General features: G+C 37.8%; 1 long non-coding RNA gene across 1 annotated transcript; it reads right to left on the bottom strand.

The window, feature by feature from the left end:
- Window positions 1–15,118: 15,118 nt before the first annotated feature.
- LOC143412680 (uncharacterized) lies at window positions 15,119–19,397 on the bottom strand. The gene is made up of 5 exons (XR_013093204.1): window positions 18,871–19,397; window positions 18,638–18,758; window positions 18,440–18,514; window positions 17,933–18,075; window positions 15,119–17,855 (listed from the first exon to the last, which is right to left on the bottom strand). It is a non-coding gene; the product is annotated as an uncharacterized LOC143412680 (long non-coding RNA).
- Between the last annotated feature and the right edge of the window lie 1,077 nt (window positions 19,398–20,474).

The following is a 20,474-nucleotide window of genomic DNA, read 5'->3' as shown; positions in this document are numbered from 1 at the left end:
GAGACCATGGGTTACATTTCAAAGCAGGAACACAATCTTTATAACGGCATAAAACCGTCGTTTATGTATCTGCAGCTGGTAAGTGAAGATGAGGTAATCAGGATAATATATTATGGCATTAGTACTCAGGATAAGCGTGGGTGGAGACAAAAACACACAACAACATTTAACATGACGGCAAATGTCGGTCAAGATTCGATATTATTCAAATGACGCAGATACTACGCACAAGCCTTATAACGGATGTGAACAGATAATTTGCGCCTTATAAGTTTCACCACAATAGACAAGAGAAAGAGTAGGCAATCAGAATCAGAATCAGAATCAGAATACTTTATTAATCCCGAAGGAAATTAGGGTTACAGCAGGCAGCACGCTAATGGCGCATGCGCACTTACAAAGGAACCTTCTGACCAACTTTACACAAACATCACATTGGGGAGACATGTCAGAAAGGTAGGCTGATAGGAAAAAAACAACGAAAATACATAACATGAGGTAAGAGGAGGAGAAAAAAAACTCCACTCAGACTGAGCTCCTAGTGGGAGAACAGTTTGATAACAGAAAAAACACCTCAGCACAAAATGACTATCAATACACCATAGAAACACAAGACAAGCAACAGGGGTGGGTAAAGGGTAAGAGAGAGCCGGTGTAGACAGCGCATCCGGTCCTGCAGCATGTCTGCGCTGGTCCAGTCGACTGCCATCTTCCCCGGTAGGGCACAAGCATGGAAGGCGTTTGGAAAGGGAGGGGGGATCAGTGTGTGCATATCAGTGTATGTGTGTGTGTGTGTGTGTGTGTGTGTGTGTCCAGAGTTCAGCTGAGACAGTGTCCTTCGCTCCGCCAGGCTAAGTAAACAGTCTTCCAGCCAACCCAGGTGGCCTTGCATGGAATGGGGGGAACAGTCTAAACACAGTCGTTTTTAGGGTGTTTTGTTCAGCTCCAGCCTTGAGACCGCAGCTGGTGCCGAAGGGGTCTCCGCATGAAGTGATGATGGTTTTTACTTTAGTGCGAACAACTCTTATGAATTTCAAAGCTGTTCTAACAGTCCAACACTGGTCTCTCAATCTCCTGTTGGAGAGCCGCGAGCTGATGTTATCCAAACTTACGTTCTGTGATGTTTTCATTCTTTTTGCTCAAAGAGCAGGTTCTGAGAACTCACGACCGCAGTGCACTTCCCCAAGATGTGATCGAATTTGCGTTCAAAGGTGTTATTCGAGCTAGCCCCTCCAGATGTAATCCAGTTTTTCACTCAGAGGTCTTGTTCTGAGTATTCACGGCAGCCGTGCGTTCTCCAAGATCTTCTGTGCGACCGCCTTCGTCAAGAGCAAGAGCAGTGTGTGTGTGTGTGTGTGTGCAACATTGGCATTTGTTTACTCAGATCCAAGGCAGGCCAAACCTCTGTGTTACAACCTTCAGAAATTCCTGCTGTATCGATACAAAAGACACACATTCACAATATATGGGTACACAAGTCTGTTTTATTTCAAAGTGTTTCAAACTTTACAGCATTGGCAGACCCAGTGTCCATCATCCCTGCATTTGGCACAGGTGAATTTGTGACATGTTGCACAGGTAAACATGCCACTTCTAAGCACTGAAGTCGAGAATATCTCTCGCTTTGCAGTATCTTTTGCAAGTTGAGGAAGTTCACACCGGACTTTATTCACGTGCCCAGTAATGTTGTTTTGCGCTGAAGTAGTCTGTGCGACAGTGACAGTGAAGTAAAGAAATTGTCCGTTGTGACGTTTCTCCCATCATCCAAAAACGGCTCCATCAGTTTCATGACCACGTTCTCTGCCAGCCTCTCTCCCTTCTGACGACTGGCGTCCTTTCCCAAGTAAGGATATGCGTTGCAGACATATTTAGTCTCCAAATCCGTGGCCATCCAGAACTTGATTCCAAATCTCTCTGGCTTGGTTGCGATATACTGTGTGAATGGACAAGGAACCTTGGTAGGGAACATCTGTTTATCTATGGTCATATGTTCTCCTGGAGTGAAACTCTTAGCACAGTTCTTGTTGAAGCATGTCCAGATGTCGGAGATCGCCGCAAATTTGTCTGTTTTCAGCTGTTTCAGAACATTTTGCTCTACATATTTGAGTTGTTTGCCATGCTTGGTAAGTCATTTTTTCAAAGATTGTTTCAATTATTATTATTAGCTTTTACTTCTGTGGCTCTTTGGAGTTTAGACAAAGCTATGTGAAAGGCATTAGCCATATTGCTCGCTGATAGCATAATATTCTGTTTTAGCTAGGTGGAAGGTATTGTTTGCGGGCAAATACTACAGTCCTGAAAAAAAGCTTACATGTGAATTTTCAGTCAAATTTTTGGTCAACTTAAATACACCTAAAACAATGTCTAGAATGTGAAATGTTGGTATAATGGTGCTACTTGAAGCCTGAAAACGATCTCCCATAAAAAAAATGAGCAAACAGCAGTAGCAGATGTCCTGACTGGGTTCTACGTTAGCATCTAGATCCCTCCAGAGTTTTGTGCACACGGTTTAGGTAAAAATGAAAAAGGTTGAGGTTTTAAATTTAGTTCAGTATTACCTGTTGTCTGTGTCCTTGTCTTTTGGGAAAATACTTTACACAAGTAATGGCTCAAAAATTATTCCTTTTTTTTTTTACTATGATTATTTGTGATTATTTGTGCAATTAATTAGTGTCAACTAATTTTTAATCAATTTTTAATCAATCTCCACCAGTGTTGGTCAAGTTACTTGAAAAAAGTAATCAGTAACTAATTACTGATTACTTCCCCAAAAAAGTAATCCCGTTACTTTACTGATTACTTATTTTCAAAAGTAATTAATTACTTAGTTACTTAGTTACTTTTTAAAAACACGATTTACAACCTGATAGAGGTGATAAAGCGAGAGATCTTTCAGCCCAATTCTACTTTTTCTGCATAATCCATCATACAAAATGTAATCAAATGGAAAAGTATCTTTTTTTTAACTTGTTTTATCAGTTTTAATCTTTTAACTTTATGCATCAAGTAAAAATTAAACTATAGGCAACATTCTCTGACTTGAATAAATTAGTTTAACATTTAAACCTATTTTCTACACATTCCAGCACATAAAATAAAATATTTTTTGTGTTTACACTCAGTCTTTCAAGTAGATGCAAGTAAAACACAGCAGAAAATAAATAAAGTCAAAGACTCAGCGGTCCTGTTGCTCTATTTTCACCTGTAAAGCAGGACTGCGGTAGGCGGAGGTTTACCCTGGTGCAGGTGTGCCGTGGTCAATGGAAGAATCCGCGAGTTTCTCTGTGAATTTCCCATTACGTCATAGCGCACTCGGTGCTTGCTTGGAAGTTTAGGGGTTTTTTTCGCTGTAAAAAGAAGTTTTCTTCCCACGTACGATGGACGCTAATGTTTTTGTCACTTTTTATGGAATCAAACTCAAAGTAAGGTCAGTACTTCCACGCTTTAAACGCTGCACGCTCATACTCTCTCCCGCACTCGATATGTGATCCATTGTTGATCTGCACACAGCTGTTGTCACTAACGGCGCACTCGCTTACGTCACTGTCGTGAGACATTCTCGCAAAAAATCACAGTTTTAGTAACGCAGTAACGCAGCGTTCCTACGGGAAAGTAACGGTAATCTAATTACCGTTTTTGCAATAGTAATCCCTTACTTTACTCGTTACTTGAAAAAAGTAATCAGATTACAGTAACGCGTTACTCTCTGATCTCCACACAGAATATGCTGTGAATATGAAGATGGAATATGGGGGACAGCAGAAGTGCGTTGAAGTTCCACAAAGTGATGAATGAAGGACATGCATATTGTATTGAAGAAATAAGTGATGAGAATGCTGTTATTTGCATTTACCAGCTCATCTATGTCAAACAAAATTCTAATGAAAGTGAGAACATGTACACTGTTACATCTTTCAGAAAATGTTTTGAAATTGTGGTGCACAGTTCAGAATAAATGTTTTTCAAAAACCATTGCATCTTTTTAATAACTGTTTATTTCCAAAGGAATTTCTAGAAGTTCAGAACAGTAAAATTTCCACTTTTTAGAATTAATTAGAAGATAACTCTTATGTAGTTAAACTAAAATACTCTTTGAGAGTTAATATATAAACTCTTACCACCTAGTTAGCATTAGTAAATGTTAAATTATCAACTCCAGATAGATTTGGTGTTTAACACTAAATCAGAGTTAACGTACCAACTCTCCAAAAAGAGTTAAATTAACACTCTCTGATGTGGACCCATATAGACACTTTAATAGTGTTGAAATCTAATCTGACAGTGTTAATTTGGACATGCTGGATTTGCTGTGCAGTGACAAACCTTAGCAGACTCTGTGGGTCCAGCTTGCACAGTGAAGCACGAGCGATTTGCTACTGCACTGGGCATTCCAATGTCCTCCTCATCCACACAGTGCCATCTTTTGCCGTGTGGCTCAAACAGGGCTTTCCAGTACCACGGTGCCTCTTCCGTGGAATCATGTTGGGTTCTTGTTCCGTCTCCTTTTCAGATTCTTCTGAGGAGGTATCAGTGGCCTGCTGGACAAATGAAACCTCTCCTCCATCAAAATCTGCTTTGTCCATTTCCTGAAGCCAGGCCAAAGCCTGTTGCACAGAGAGGTTCTTCCTGCGTGGCAGTGATACGGAGGCCATCCTGATGTGCGTTCTCAGAAATGTGAACAAGAAATGATTCTTCCGCCTGGTCGGTCTGCTTTTATGCACAGTACTGTGCTGTAGTCAAGCAATGCCTCTTCCTCACATACACAGTGACAATGGAACAATGGAAGATCTGTGCTGAGAGTCAAGGAAGGTGTGAATGTGTGTCTTTTATATTTGCAGGTCAGTCAATGTGTGGGATATTTTGTATAGATACGGCAGGCATTTCTGAAAGTTGTAACACAGAGGTTTGGCCTGACTTGGATCTGAGCAACTCTGAGTGAGCAAATGCAAATGTGCCAGGCCTCAAGGATAATGGGTGGTTTGCACAACAAAAGCTGGAGGAGAAACGAGCTGACGACCTGTGAAAATCTCAGCAGGGGTGATTAACACCTCGGGACTTGCACAAGAAAATAAAAATGCCAGTAATTCTAGGAGGTGTTGGGTTGAGGGAAGTTACGCAAATTTGCACAGGTTTAGTAAATCTAGTGCTAGAGGCCGTTGGGCCTGTCAATCAGATCATGAGAGAGAGTCTGTAGGATAGCATGCGTGTGGTTGGCTGAGAGTGTTTGGGGGGTGGGTGTTAGAGAGTGTGCCTTTGGTCTATGCAGGGAAAAGGATCATGAAAAGGTGAAGAGAGAGTGACTTGTTTGTTTTGTTTTGATTCTGGAGAGAGCGTTTTCCCTGTTGTTTTGGCATTGGCTACGGTCCGCAGTTGACTGTGTTACTGTTCTTAATAAACAGCCAGTAAACGGAATACCTAATACCATCTTCTGTTGGAGGGACACTACAATATTAGTTAAAATAAAGCTGGTAACATCAGTAAAATCCATTAGTGTGAAAAACATATAGGCATAGTATATGTGGGTACAGTATATGCTAAAAATAGCTTTATTCAGCGTGTTGCAAGGTAGTCTGTGGACAACATGATGGCATCACAGTGTATAATTTAGACAGGGATGCTAAGAGGCCTTGGTGTACCTGCAAAGTTTGTCTCTCAGCTCCCAGTTGTGCACCAGAGTTAGTGGACAAAGAAACAAACACACATCACAGATGCTGTGAATTATAGGAAGGTGTATTATACTGACCGACTGGCCTCAAATGTCCATGAATGAGTCATGTGGCTTTTGTTAGAGACTAAAACTACAGGCCTGCTGCTCTTCTACCTACATTCTCACCATCCTCTGAATCGACCTTAGTTAATCTAACCAGTGCACACAAAAACACACCCAAACTTACTCTTGGAACTGATAATATCAGTTTTCAATAATTAGAAATAGTCATTTCTAATTATTGTCTTGACGCAGCTGTTTACTGTTATGCTATTTAAAACAAAACAAAACATACTAATCCAAGTTTCCAAAGAGGGGGATTGTGTTTGTCATGGTCCCTGCCACACAGCCAGTTCATGACAGTGTTTGAGTTTCTCATGCAAGTTAAAACTAACATCAGTGTGTTCACACCTCATGATTATTTTGTCCATTTGTGGGTAACACCTCCAGAGCTCTGCTGTTGTTTTGACCAAATTCATAACGAAAGACCTCCCACGCAAAAATTATTTGAGGATAACCGGTGTCATATGACTAAAAATTGTTCTTTCCCAGCTGCTAAACAAGTAAAATGTTTACAACCTGGACATAAAGATGGGCTCAACTGTTCAATTTCCACCTGTTTATGTCTACTGTTAACATGAATTCTGCTGTCTAATAAACACAGAATAAATAATATACGTTTTATTTAAAAGCACATTTCACACTGCATTATATAACGTACGTGGATTAGTGGGCTTTAGGATAAATTGCACGAGGCTATCATTTAACTGTGTATGTTTCTGCTGCACAAAGAATAACCAAAAAATTTCTAATATCATACATCCATTTTTAGGGTCTGGAGATAAGAAAATTATACAAATAATAATCATGACCAGAAGACAAAAATAGCTGGAGTGTTTATGGTAATAATGACCTCATTATTGGTCACAGTTGCTTTTAAAGATGGCTGTGGACAGGAAGTGTACTCTGGCTTCAGTAGAGACAAAACTACAGCATCTGCACATTTACACATTTACACAAATAGAATAACAACACACATTAGTTAGCTCTGATAGTGTCACTTTGGTTAAAAAAAAAAGGGATAAACATCACTCTTTTTTTTCTTTTTTTTTCTTTACATATGCCTAATGGTCTAATATGATCCGCCCACACACAAAAAACCCCAGTGAAGTCATGCTTTGGTGGAACATACTTATGTCTACATTTATATCTATGACACTCGAGTATGTGCCATTTCAGAGTCAAGAGTGAGAGAACGGGAGACAAGAAAAGACAGAATAAAGCACAATGGCTGGATTAAAACTGGCTAACATTTATGTGTTTGTGATACTAATGCTGCCATTAGCAGGTAAGGAAACATTTAACATATCTTTAAAAAAAAATATGAGTCTGTATTTTTTTTTAGTTCAAATTTTGCAGTAGTGACAAGATTTCTATGTACCACTATCCTAGTAATGCCACTTTTTTCAAAAAACAGATCTTCAACAGACTTAATCAGACAGACTGTTTTTTAGTCAAAAAGAATCTCACAGCTGAGTGTTTTGGTCTTTGCGCCTCAGTCAATTCAGATCAGAAGAAGCAGTTATGCATCTGTCTGTATTAACAGCGGGTATGTCCTTCGAAACTGTTTGCACATTGAATGGTCTGAAACGTTACAGTAATAAGACAGCATCACGATAAGGAAATTTAAAGCTAAGTCTACAGCAGGGGTGTCAAACATAAGAACTGACCCACCACAGACTGTCCCACTGTATGGCTTTGGAAAATGTAAAGGAAGGCATACAGAAGGCATTTTGGACTTTTAACTGTATTTTCGTAAGTTCTGCGTCTTTTCATACTGATAAAGACCTTTCCCCATTGCCATTTATACTACACTGAATAAATAAGACATAGTTGAACAATGAAATGACAGAAAGTTTCCATTTTTCACAATCTACTATAGAAATTTCTGTGAAGTCTGACGATGAGCTAACAAAACTTTTTCCTTTAATTTTATATTATTTCTTAAACCTTAAGCTCAAAGAGTCATGCTGACAGCCCTCTTTCATTTACAATAGCAGCATTACTTTATCATGTGGAAAAACAGGTGTATTGTTATATATATTAAATATATATCAGTGTTTAAATGTGTTAAACTTCTTTACACTTACACAAAGGCTACAGTGGTCCTTTGTTTATCGTGGGAGTTATGTTCTAAAAATAACCCGCGATAGGGGAAATCCACAAAGTAGCCAACTTTTACTTTTACAGTTATTATAGATGTTTTAAGGCTGTAAAACCCCTAACTACACACTTCATACACTTTTCTCAGACAGGCATGAACATTTTCACGTTTCTCTCTTGTTTAAACACTCTCAAAGTTCAAACCTTCGTAGAAAAATACATCCAGTATTATAGAATGAAACCAAAGATCAAAGCCTGTTTTCAGGTCCAGAACATGGGAATAGAGCAGCTGCGAGAGAATTCAACATTAATGAATCAATGGTACAGAAATAGACGAAGCAAGAAGAACGAGTTGAGTAAAGTTTGACTTATATCACTGCTTATGTCACGCCTTATAACCCGATGTGTCTTATGGTCTGAAAAATACGGTAACTTTTAGCTTCCTTTAGCATGTCCAGAAGTCCAACTTATTGTGTGATGGTTAGCATCTTCCTCTGCCTTTTGGGTGCTACCGCAGGTGTCTTTGACAGTGCAAAACATTTTGTCGACATTGTTGTGTTTGTTGGGGAGGAAACTTACAAACATACAGTACAGCACTTCAGTCTCACTGCCAGCGATCAAAGATTTATGTAAATTTGACAAGCTGAATGCATTCTGTGCTGGACAGGAGACACGGCATGGAGGATGCTCTACAGATAATGGTCTACAGCCGATCAGGACGCAGAACACAATGCGATGTAAAAAAAAAAAAAAAAGCATGCAAAATTGCACCAAAAAAATCCGCGAAATAGCGAGGCCGCAAAAGGTGAAGTGAGGGACCACTGTAATTTCACTGGTCTGGTCCACTTAAGATCAAAGTGGGCTGTATGTGGTCCACCATTTCAAATGAGTTTGACATCGTTGGTCTCCAGAGTAAAAGTACAGAAACTTTTACAGGTAGTGATGTGAGACAGGAATCGAATACCAGGTTTTATATGCCAGAACTTCTAATCTAATGAAGAATGAAGACAAAAGTTTTACGTTTGTATGTTTTTTATTTGTTTGTTTTGCTTTGCTTTTCTCTTTTCCTCAGCAGCAGGAACTCACCCCTACCTGTCTGTTAGGATTGGAAATGAAATCACGTTGGCTTGTCAAAACAGAGAAGACTTTAATAAAAGCTGTAACAGTACTACCTGGCTATTTGGTGCTTCCCGAAGTTTCATAACAGTGCCACTGTTTGAACATGGGAAGATTCACAATGACGCCAGATCTAAGTCAGGCAGACTGAGTGTCACAGAAAACTGTTCTCTGGTTATAAAGAACATCACATCACTGGATGACGGTCGTTATAACTGCAGACAGTTCATATCAGGAAAACAAGTTTCAAACTTTATGGTTTTTCTGTCTGTTTTTAACAGTGAGTATTTCTATCATAATATTTTTGCCTTAAACTGTTTCAAACATTACAATAATTATAATTAGAGGAAGGTCATTAACTCTAAAGTGACTGATAAAGTCTACTTTTGGCTTCTCTCGTATTCACAAAAGGTCACCGCAGGAGACAATTCGTATTTGATTTGGCAGATTTAAAGCCAGATGATCTCGAACTACCAATCTTTCACTTATTAAGCAGATGTGCAAATCCAACCTTTATTTAATTATGTGTGATTTACACACAAACATATAAAGATTTATAGATTCTAATAGCTTCATAAACAGGAAGCAAAAACTCAGAGGAGAATCTAATTCATTGTTCTAAATTATGCTTTACCTATAGTGCTGTATGTTTTTGTCATGATAACTTTCTTCTTCTGTCTTCTTCAAACTTATTAAATAATCATTTTAATTAAAGTACCCAGAATGAACTTTGTTTTTCTTTCTTTTTTATCAGCAGCAGGAATCCCACCATCCATTTTCACCAACAACGTGAGACATGAAGGTGAAGTGCCTTTGTTTTGTGCAAGTAGTGCAGCATTACTATTGCTTATCTATGAGTAGAAATTCAGAGCTGTAGGAAGGGCCTTGAAATTGAGGGTGATAAAGTGAGTGTGTGTGTGTATGTGTGTGTCAGTCACAAACACAGGTGAGCAAATTATGAAACCATAAAAGAAGAAAAACCATTTAAAAGTATACCAGTCTTCCAACTACAAGGTTTCTCAAGACACAACAGTGAAAATATAGAATAAATCTATTTGTGCATAGCTGACAAGAAAACTTTAAAGTTTATATAGTTAAGTTTAAATAAGTTTATATAGTTCACTAAATTGAAAATTAAAAAACTGAAACTAAATGTAAAAAACATTAAAGGGAACTAACTAAAAATGTTTTAAAAAGTGTGCAAAATGTCTTGCAGGACATTTAGCTGGGAATATGTATTGGCTGATAGGTCATTTTGAAAAAAACAAAAAACAACCCCCCCCCCCCCCCCCCCCCCAAATCAAAACAGCTAAATCACATATTTTAGAGAAAAAATAAGAATAGTAGTTTTATGTAAAGAGTTTAAATACCTTTATAAATTTTGCATTTGGCAGGGGGTCCTTGATGTCTGCCTTTTGCATTTCCCATTTCCTATAAATATCACTTGCACTGTCAAAATGCAGCAGACTTTAATGCTAAATGTAACAGTAAAACCTGGACCTTTGTTGGTTGAGTAAGTAATACATCAGCGACACTGTCACTGGATCAAATCACTGGATGACAGTGATTACCGCTGCAGGGAGTTTTTATCAGGAAAACAAGTTTCAGACTCTGGGGCTCTCCTGTCTGTTTCTAACAGTTAGTGTTTCTATAGTGATGTGTGAACCTTCAAACATTACAGTAATTATGATTAGAGTGAGGAAGTTAAGTGTAAAGCCACTGATAAAGGTTACTTTTGACACTCCTTGTGTCACTACAGGGGTCACCACAGCTGGTAGCTCAACATATTTGATTTGGCAGATTTTAATACCAGATTCCACCCTGATGCAACCCCCTCTGATCTCCAACCAAAGATCTTTCCCTTTTTATGCAAATGTCTAAACCACACTGATACAATTATGTTGTTATTACTCACAAGAATAGACTTTTTTTTTTTTTTAATTAAGAGCCTTAAAACAGGAGACAGAAAATGAGATTGAAGAATATTTGTTTAAATTTTCAGTTTTGGACCCTGATGCTTGACCTATGATACTGTATGTGTTTATCGTTATGCATACAATGTCTTTTTTTTTCAAGCATGAACATTTCCAAATTTGAATCTAAACTTCTGCTCACTTTTGTGAGCAAAATGTGAACAGTTGATACATACATAAATATTAGGGATGCAACGATATTCGTATCGATATTGAACCGTTCGATACAGTGCTTTCGGTTCGGTACGCATATGTATCGAACAATACAACATTTGTAATTTATTTTATCAGTTTTCCTTCTGACGATGCTGTCTGTGTTGAGCGCTCAGTGAATCTGCGTTCGACTACTCCGCCTAGGCTGCACTGTCCAGCGCAGATCCACTGAGCGCTCAACACAGACAGCATCGTCAGAAGGAAGAGGGCAGGGCACCTCCCCCACCCTCATTCAGATCTGGCGTTTGGAATTATTTTGGTTTTCATGTGACGTATGACCCTGAAGGTAAGCGAGTCATGGACTAAAGTAAAACAGTATGTTGGATGTGCCACGTAATGCTCAATTACATGGGTGGGAGCTAGTGTGTTAGCGCAGTTAGCTCGTTAACGTGTTGGCCGTCTAGCCCCATGCACGGAGCTATCGGCGGTAGCTCGTTAACGGAGATTTGCCGTGTTGTGGCGTTAAGGTCATTTCAACGAGATTAACCTGAAAGCACTAGTGGGAACACAACGAATATGACTGCACATTTACGCCGACATCATCCTAGTGCAAAGACAAGTGGAAGCAGACAAAAAAAAGCAAGCATGCTACTAACTTTAGCCGAGTCATTTAGACAGCTGTTAGCACATGATTCTCCTTATGCTGCTGAGAATATAGCCCAGAAGAAGCGGATAGTATAGCTTTTATTTTGGAAAGAGCCATTTCTCTGTAATAAACTCTCTTTTCCAAAGATGAGTGATTCCTCAATCAGATACAGGGCTCGCAATATCGCTAGCCCGACGTCCCGGAGCTAGCGATTTTTTCAGTCGGGCTACCAAAATCTATCTCTTCCCTGCCCGTCGGGCTATTGTAGGAAAAATATATGTCAATGCTTTTGCATTCTTTCAGAAATGTAGCTGGGTAATTATGTCATTGGCATCGGTGAGCCACTGTCAATATGTGACATATTGAAGTCGCGTTTGAATTTGCGCTTGTTTTTTTGCTTTCACTTTGCAATCGTGCGAACTGTGTATAGAGAGCGACAGCACTGATCTGTGAGTGATGATAATTTGTGCACCAATTCCTCTGACATCGTCTTATTAATCGTTAGCTTACTATGCAAACATGACGCAGCAAGCTTAAACATGTGAGAGGTTGATCGCGCAGAGAATCGCTGAGCTTATGTGAGTGCGTGTGTAAAAGCATTTCAGTTCTGCTGAGCCAAATAAGACAGGTCAGGGTGAAGAAGTGACAGCCAAAGAAAAGCTTACCACAAAACGGAGAAGTTATGACAAATCAGACTATAAGGCAAAAAGAAAGTGCAGCTTTATGGTTTCATGGACAAAAGAATTTCTGTGGCTGCAATATGATGAGCTAAATAACCAGGGCTGCACATAAGTGGTCCGCAGGTGCGCATTCGCTGTCAAAATAAAAAACACGCACAAGGGTTAGGGTTAAATTTAAAAACTGTACTTTTGAGTTAAAATATATATTTATAATTTTAATAAATGACAAATTAAAAATGCATGAACATTTTTTGTATCGAAAAAATATCGAACCGTGACACCAAAGTATCGAACCGAACCGAACCGTGAATTTTGTGTATCGTTGCACCCCTAATAAATATGTATGTATCAAATATATTTATACATAAATATGTATAAAGTTATGGTGCAGAGATATATGTGTGAGTACACACACACACACACACACACACACACACACACACACACACACAAACAGTTTTGTCTGGTTTAATCATATCTGCATATTCCTAGATTGTAAAACTAAATATCAGATATTTTATTTTTCTGGTATTCTTGACATCTTTAGAAAAGGACTCAGCAAGCACAAGAACAACAGCATCATCAACAACTACAGCAAAACCCAAATCAGAAGGATCTATATCAAGCGCAACAACTACTCAAGCACCCACAACAGCAGTTGTAACAACATCACCCTCAACAACAGTCATCAACAGTAAAACAACTATAACAACAACCAAAACTAAATCACCCATGACAACAACCTTTACTAAATCAGTTACAACAACAACCACAGTTGTTGAATCCCTGATGACAAAAAATACAACTACATCGATTGTAATAAGAACCAAAGCTATATCCCTGGGGACAATAAGAATAACTACATCAAATACAACAGTGACCACAATTAAATCACCTACGAAAACAACCACATTTAATTCAACTACAACAATAACCTCAACTAAATCACACACGACAAGAAACACGACAGAATCAACTACAGCAACAACTACAATTAAATCGGCTCGAGCAGCTCAAGAATGCCCAAATGCAGGTCAGTACAGTTTTTCAAATCCTGCCAACATACTGAGCTCTGGTTCATAATAATGTCATGTTTCATTGTTTCACTTATGAACTTTACAGTTCAGTCCAACATCATTCTGATCGTTGTAGCCGGTGGGTTTGCTGTACTGTTTATAATGATTGCTATCGTCATATGGAAAATAAGTAAACGTAAGAATGGTATATTTACAATTTATAAACAAAAATGTTTTTACAAGTCAGTCAGTATTGAACTGAAATGTGTCCTTTTCTATGTTTTTAGTGAAAAAATCACCGACAAGTGGCAACATTGTGAGTTTTCAAATTAAATAATCAGGGTTTTAAAGAATAATGACAACTTTTGTGAATTCTTTTATTTTCTCTATCCATCATTTTCAGTAATAAACTTAAACTAAACTATGTTTGTCCAGGAAATGAGCACAGACAACTGCCATGTACCAGGAACCAGTCAAGAAAGGGTGAGATTATGCACCAGTGCAAATTCACGCTTGTTTCATATTTACAAGTACAAGACTGAGTACAAGTATTTTTTACTCGGGTGACAGAGCACATGTATTTTTTTCTCTAAGTGTGTTTAAGTGTTTATTTGTTACGTTTCTTACTCTTATCTCACAGGCTCACAGTAAACGTCAGGAAGGTGATGTGGCGACCAACAGGAGAGTCAGAGTTTCCTACGCCTCTTCTGCAGCTTCCAGTGATAGCAGCAGCATCTACGCCACCATGAAAAGAATCTAATGGTCCAGAATTCGAATGAGAAAACTAGCAAATGAAACTTTTCATTTGTTTAACTACATTAAGAGAGATTTTCTGCATATCTGCTATGTTTTTTACATCAGCAGTCTCCAACCTTTTTTGCGCCATGGACCGGTTTATGCCCGACAATATTTTCACGGACCAGCCTTTAAGGTGTCGCGGATAAATACAACAAAATAAAACTAGTACCGGTACCGAAAAAAAGAAAATGTATTCATAAACTATACATTTCACACCTGAGCCTCAACTCTCGCGGCTCGGTACCAAACGACTCACGGACCGGTACCGGTCCGAGGCCCGTGGGTTGGGGACTGCTGTTTTACATAACAGTTATATATTCCAGATATTTTAACCCCTGTTTTTTCAGTGTTTTTTTCCTATCTTACATTACATAAATACCATACATACATATCGTTTGATAATCAGTCTTTAGCTTTTCATATTCACATCTTAACATTTGCACTGACCTTTTTCATATTTAAGCATTCATAATTATTTGTTATAGTTACAAGTATTAGTAGTATTACTTAGTAAAATTTAATTTTCAGTAGTATATATTATTCAATATTTAGTAATATTCAATATCATGCCTGAAATTCATTATATAACCTTCATAATTTATTTTTGTCTAGTTTTATCTAATTAACAATCTAAAAGTACATTTTCATTTACATTAAAATGTGCTTAATTCTTTTTTTAAACATCAACCAAAATGTTTTTTTAATTTATTTTATATTTTTCAGATTTACGAATAGATTAAATACAGTAATAGTAATAGCTGTAATACTGTGACATCAAGAGTTATGACCAGCATAATCTTAATGAAGTATACATTTGTAAAATTTCTTTCTTATATTGCAGTATATTGTATTTTTTAATAGTAGTAGTATGCAGTTATATACAATCAATATGCAAATGCTTTCAGGTGCATCTTTTTATTTTTAAGATTAATTCACATAGTTGCCATTTAATCTCACTTTGTCGCAGGTTTATGCTGTGACTTTCGTACATGAAGTCACAATCTCTCATGTATCAGAAATATTAATCAATAATGTTTTGTGTTGTTGGTTATGATGTTCTTTCTGAGTTTAATAAAGCATTTTAATGTTCAGCATTTTTTTTTCAAATAAACACAGATATTGAAAACAATGATTTTCACATACAAGGTCTTGAATAATCAGGCCCAATCTAAACACCTCATCTTATAACCCAGTAGACCGCTTCACTCTAAAACTGCAGGCTTCTTGTGGGTCTTAGAGTATTTAAAATTAGAATGGGTGGCAAAGCCTTCATCTTTCAGGCTCCTCTTCTGTGGAACTAGCTTTCAATTTGATTTTGGAGGCAAACACTATCTCTGCTTTTAAGATTAGGCTTACAACTTTCCTTTTTGACAAAGCATGTAGTTAGGGCTGGATCTGTTAGGTGTGGCTGTGTGCAGGCAGGAATAGGACCCAAGGTGCAGACTCCGGAGACAGACGTGAACTCAAAAAAGGCTTTAATTTAATACTCAAAATATAACAAAACTAAAAAAACTCAAAACAAACTTAAACTAGAGAAATGACAGAACACACAGCTAAGAAAACGGTAGATCGCGACACGGACACAGAGAAACACAGGGCTTAAATACACAGAGGGAGCAATCAGGGAATGGGTAACAGGAGGGAAACACAGCTGGGGCAAATCAGAACTGACGAGACCAAAGAAGCATAAACTGAACACACTGAGAAAAGACAGAGACCTTCAAAGTAAAACAGGAAACACATAACACAGACTGAACAAAGACACAGACTCACATGCAGGCACTACAAAGGGAACAGAGACGTGGGAACAGGGCAGACAAACACTGACTGAACACGGGGATATAGGAACTTAAGATACACATAGACGCGAACTAGACAAGGGGATGCAGGTGATAGGGGAGACAGAGCAACTAAAGACGACAGAGACATAAGCCATAAGACGGAACTCAAAGAAACCAAAAACTAGGAAGTATAAATAATATCAAAAACTCAAAAACCCTGGGTCGACGACCCAGGCATCCTAACAGGATCAGGTGACCCTGAATCCTCCCTTTGTTATGTTGGAATAGGTGTAGGCTGCTGCACTGAATATTTCTTCTTCAGTCACCTTTTCCACTCATTATGTGTTGATACACCTCTCTGTATTTAATTATTGGTTATTATTAATCTCTGGCTCTCTTCTTCCCGCGAGCCCAACCAGTCACAGCAGAGCCTGGTTCTTCTGGAGGCTTCTTCCTGTGTCTACAGAGAATACATGTCATATTTTTTGTAACAATGTGGAAGAGGGAATAACAAGCATATATATTTCATTATAAAATCTTTAACAGTATATGCTCCGCTAGATTTAATCAGTACATTTTATAAAGAGACCGTATAGATCGGACTGATCTGATGCTGAAATAGTAATCATTACAATATGCAAAATAAGTTCAGAACCAAACTGTAAACACAAAATCAAGATAGAACACACGTTGTTCTGGGTGAACAATGTTAACAATTCAATACTCAATTCAGTTTCACACAGCTGCATTTATATGTTGCCAACTCCTTTTATATATTATGTAACAAAGTTTGGATATAACACAGTTTAGATTTGCAGAAGTGTAAATCTATGCTGACACATAGTAAAGCATGCACATATGAAGTAAAACCTCAGCAATCAAACGATGAACTATAGGCAGCACTTGGCAGAGGTAGGAAGAAAAAAAAGAAGTTCTTTTAACAAGAAGTAATCTTCAGCAGAACCAGGCTCAGGGAGGGGCCGCTATGTGCCATGAAGGGAAAATGTAAGGAGAGCCAGGAGAAATACACAATCACCATTGGAAGAGAAAATAGGAAAACTCAGTGTGAAGTGTGAATTAATGTTTATACTGCATCAATGCAAAGGACAGAATTTGAATGAGATGAATGGAATAAACTGTGAAAGAGATCAGTTTAGTTTGTATTAGTAATGAAAATCCCATCTTATCTTTTCATAAACACTTTTTCTGAACCTCAGTGGAAAATGTCAAGGAAAGGTGTGACTCTGACAAAAGTTAGAATGGATTGTTTCAGTGTAACTGAAGATGTTGGTGTGTCAGTTGACTGTCTACACTTGGGTTAAGCCTAAATGCATAGTATTGTATTTACAACAAACGGAGGTTTCTATCTTCTGAATCATCTGTAGATTGTGGGTATGCTGAATGCACTAGTCAGATGCATGTCTGAATTACCCTGATTAAATGAATACAACACTGGAGATTAAAAATATCCTTACAAAGCTCCTCGTGGTGCCGCAGGTTTCTTTCGGAGTCTCAAACTGATTTTTCTTGCTTAAAGAAGAATCAAGGAAACACCACCCCTTCTACCTATTTCATTAGCAGCTTCTTTTATATAAATGATTTCTTGTTTAGAATTAATTACATCAGCCCACTGTGTCTCACAAGGGGACAGCACACAGTTTAACATTTGAAGGGTTAGGGATCAGGCTATCAGATGGTGATAGAAGCAGTTCATCATCTGAAACCCCAGATGGCAGAGCAATTCGGAAGTGCTGCAGAAGGAAGGTGAAGAAGATGAAGACTTCCATCCTGGCCAGCCTTGCTCCGGGACAAACCCTGCGACCTGAAATACAAAACAAAAAAATATACTAGATTATATCTGTGAGTAGACTGGGTCTTGACAAGAAGTTGATTACAAACCTGCAGAAAAAAACCATGAAGGCATCACGCTGGATAAACTTTTCATCTTTGTCCAGGAAGTGTTCCGGATAAAAAGTGTACGGTTTCTCCCATTTACTCTCATCAGACAGAACAGAAAACAGGAAAGGATACACAGCTGTCCCCTGTTGAATACACAAACCTTTATTTCTTGCATTTTTTAATATATATTCACAGAATATTACACAAAACTCATATATTGTTTTTACATGCGACTTAAAAGTAAAATTGCATCTGGGACAAACAAGTTTTGGATGAAAACATTTTTAGAACTTAAAAATGCAAATAACTGATTGATGAAGACTGAAGAGTGTATAAAACGTTGATTTTCATAATAATTTGGATAATCACATACTAACTGATCAGAGGAAGAATCCTTCACTCTGCTTTGTTCCACATCTGTGACGATGTTTTAGTAATCAAATCTCTGATCATTTGTTAAGCTGTAATATACAATAAACACATCATTTGTGTTCTGATATATTTTACCTTCTTAATGAAGTGACCCCTAAAGAGGTCCTGAACTGATGGAACTTCTTTAAGATTCTTCAAGACATTTAAAACCTTTAAAATTCAGAAAAAGGTGTTAAAAATCACTTCTTTGAGAAATTTTATTTTTTGACTAAATTTCTCGAAATTTAAAGGAGTGAAGTTGTTTTCTCTCCACAGCCATTAATCAGCTTTTACCTTTGAAGGGTTTAAAAGCTTCCAAAAGGTAATGACACTCCTCGATGATTTTGTCCTTCAGCTTCATCATCGTAAACTGCCTCATCTTTTTTCCATGATTCACCATTAGCCCATACAATACCTGATTTGATCAAAACAAATTTCAATGACATACACATGGCAATATATATTTTCAAATTATGATGCACAACAGGAAATGTATTTGCCATAATCTTGTCTTTTTAATTACTCACCCTGTCCTCGAAATAGCTCATCCATAATTGGTATTGGATCCCTTTCTCCAAATGCTTCAGCATAGTCAACAAGTGCCTCCTTTACTGTGTTGTATCCTAACAGGAACACTACTTTTTTGGTTCCCAGATAGATGGTGAAAATTGATCCATATTTTTTGGATAACTACAAACAAAAAAACACCTTAACCCATCCATGCTTATCATACATTACAGTATGACCCTGTAACATTCACTAACGTCACATATATTCTCTTCAGGTCCAGCTGCAGCAGGTTCCCAATTAAAGGAAGTGGTGTGGGTCCAGGAGGCTCTTTTCCATCCTTTTGGGTGTGAAAAATGTTGGAGGAATGTAAATAGAACAGTAGAAAGACTGTCAGAGCTGCAAGTAAAACAACTGAATAAATGGACTCGAGGAAAACATGTAATATCTCCATGGCTTAAACACAGATGAGTTTGAACTGAAAGACACGATGACTGAGGGTTATGATGAACACAATAGGAATGAGACACGGTTCAGAAAACCTAACTCATATTACTGTACTTTGGTCTGTGCTAACTGATTAGGAAACAGGGGATGATTGACACATTCACTTAGTGTTCTACATCTTAGACTGTTGTTTATTGTCATTGTATCAGTTTAGCCCAAGATGTCCATTAATGTGTCACTGTCTTTTAGTTAATTTGTATCTGTTAGTTCTTTAAACACAAACGGGCATGTCTTTAAAAAAATAACTAGTTGTTCTTTAAGAGGGACAGATGGTTCAAATGTCAGCGTGACATTTCAGGCAGGTGACATTGACACCTAAGTTTGTGAATGTGTTTACTTGAAAACAAGGCAACATAGGAGCTTCAAGTTGATACGATAGGTGTAGCTACTAAAGATTTCAGGTGAGTGTAAATGTCAGTGACTTTGACATAAAGTTCAGAGGTCAAGTTTTCTGAAAAAATCATGAAAGCCATAACTCAAGAAGATTTTGAACTCAATACCGTAGCCGTATGTACAATAAATCTTGGATGAGTTTTCTGAAAATTTTGTAGATGTCAAAAAATTACTTTTCAACAAAATGCAATAGGATTTTGAAATTTAGATCATAGGATCAGCTCCTAAGATTCGTGGACGAGTTTGAATCTCAGTGACCTCGACTTCAAGGTTGAAAAGAAAAGTCAGAGTTTTTCTTAAAATCTTTTGAATGCGACAAATCAAGAATGAGGTGACGTAGGATTATAAAATTGATACCAGAGGTGTGCCTACTAAGAGGTTGAGGGGTAACATTGGTGGCTGCCAGTAGTTTTCAGATCATCGTTGTTGAAAATTTTTCACTGAAAATTATTTTACTGCATTTGAGTCTTGTTTCATCTCATCGCAAACCAGGCATAAAATGAAAAATTTCTAAAACTCTGAAAACATTTAAGTACATTTTTAAAAGTAGCAATTTAGTAGCTTTGTAAATGCACTAGAGTAGATTTCACAGGTATTTTCTTCATGCTACATGTCTATCCGCACGTTATTCTCAGCAGCTCTGTGTTTTATTGACTTTATTGGCAGCTCTCTGTCCATCTGAGGTGCATGAACTGTAACAACCCTTACTGTGTTACAGCACCAC

This window comes from Maylandia zebra, linkage group LG15, assembly GCF_041146795.1.
Source record: "Maylandia zebra isolate NMK-2024a linkage group LG15, Mzebra_GT3a, whole genome shotgun sequence".
Classification (NCBI taxonomy): domain Eukaryota; kingdom Metazoa; phylum Chordata; class Actinopteri; order Cichliformes; family Cichlidae; genus Maylandia; species Maylandia zebra.
Note: the sequence above shows the minus strand (reverse complement) of the source record. Positions and strands in the feature narration are given on the sequence as shown.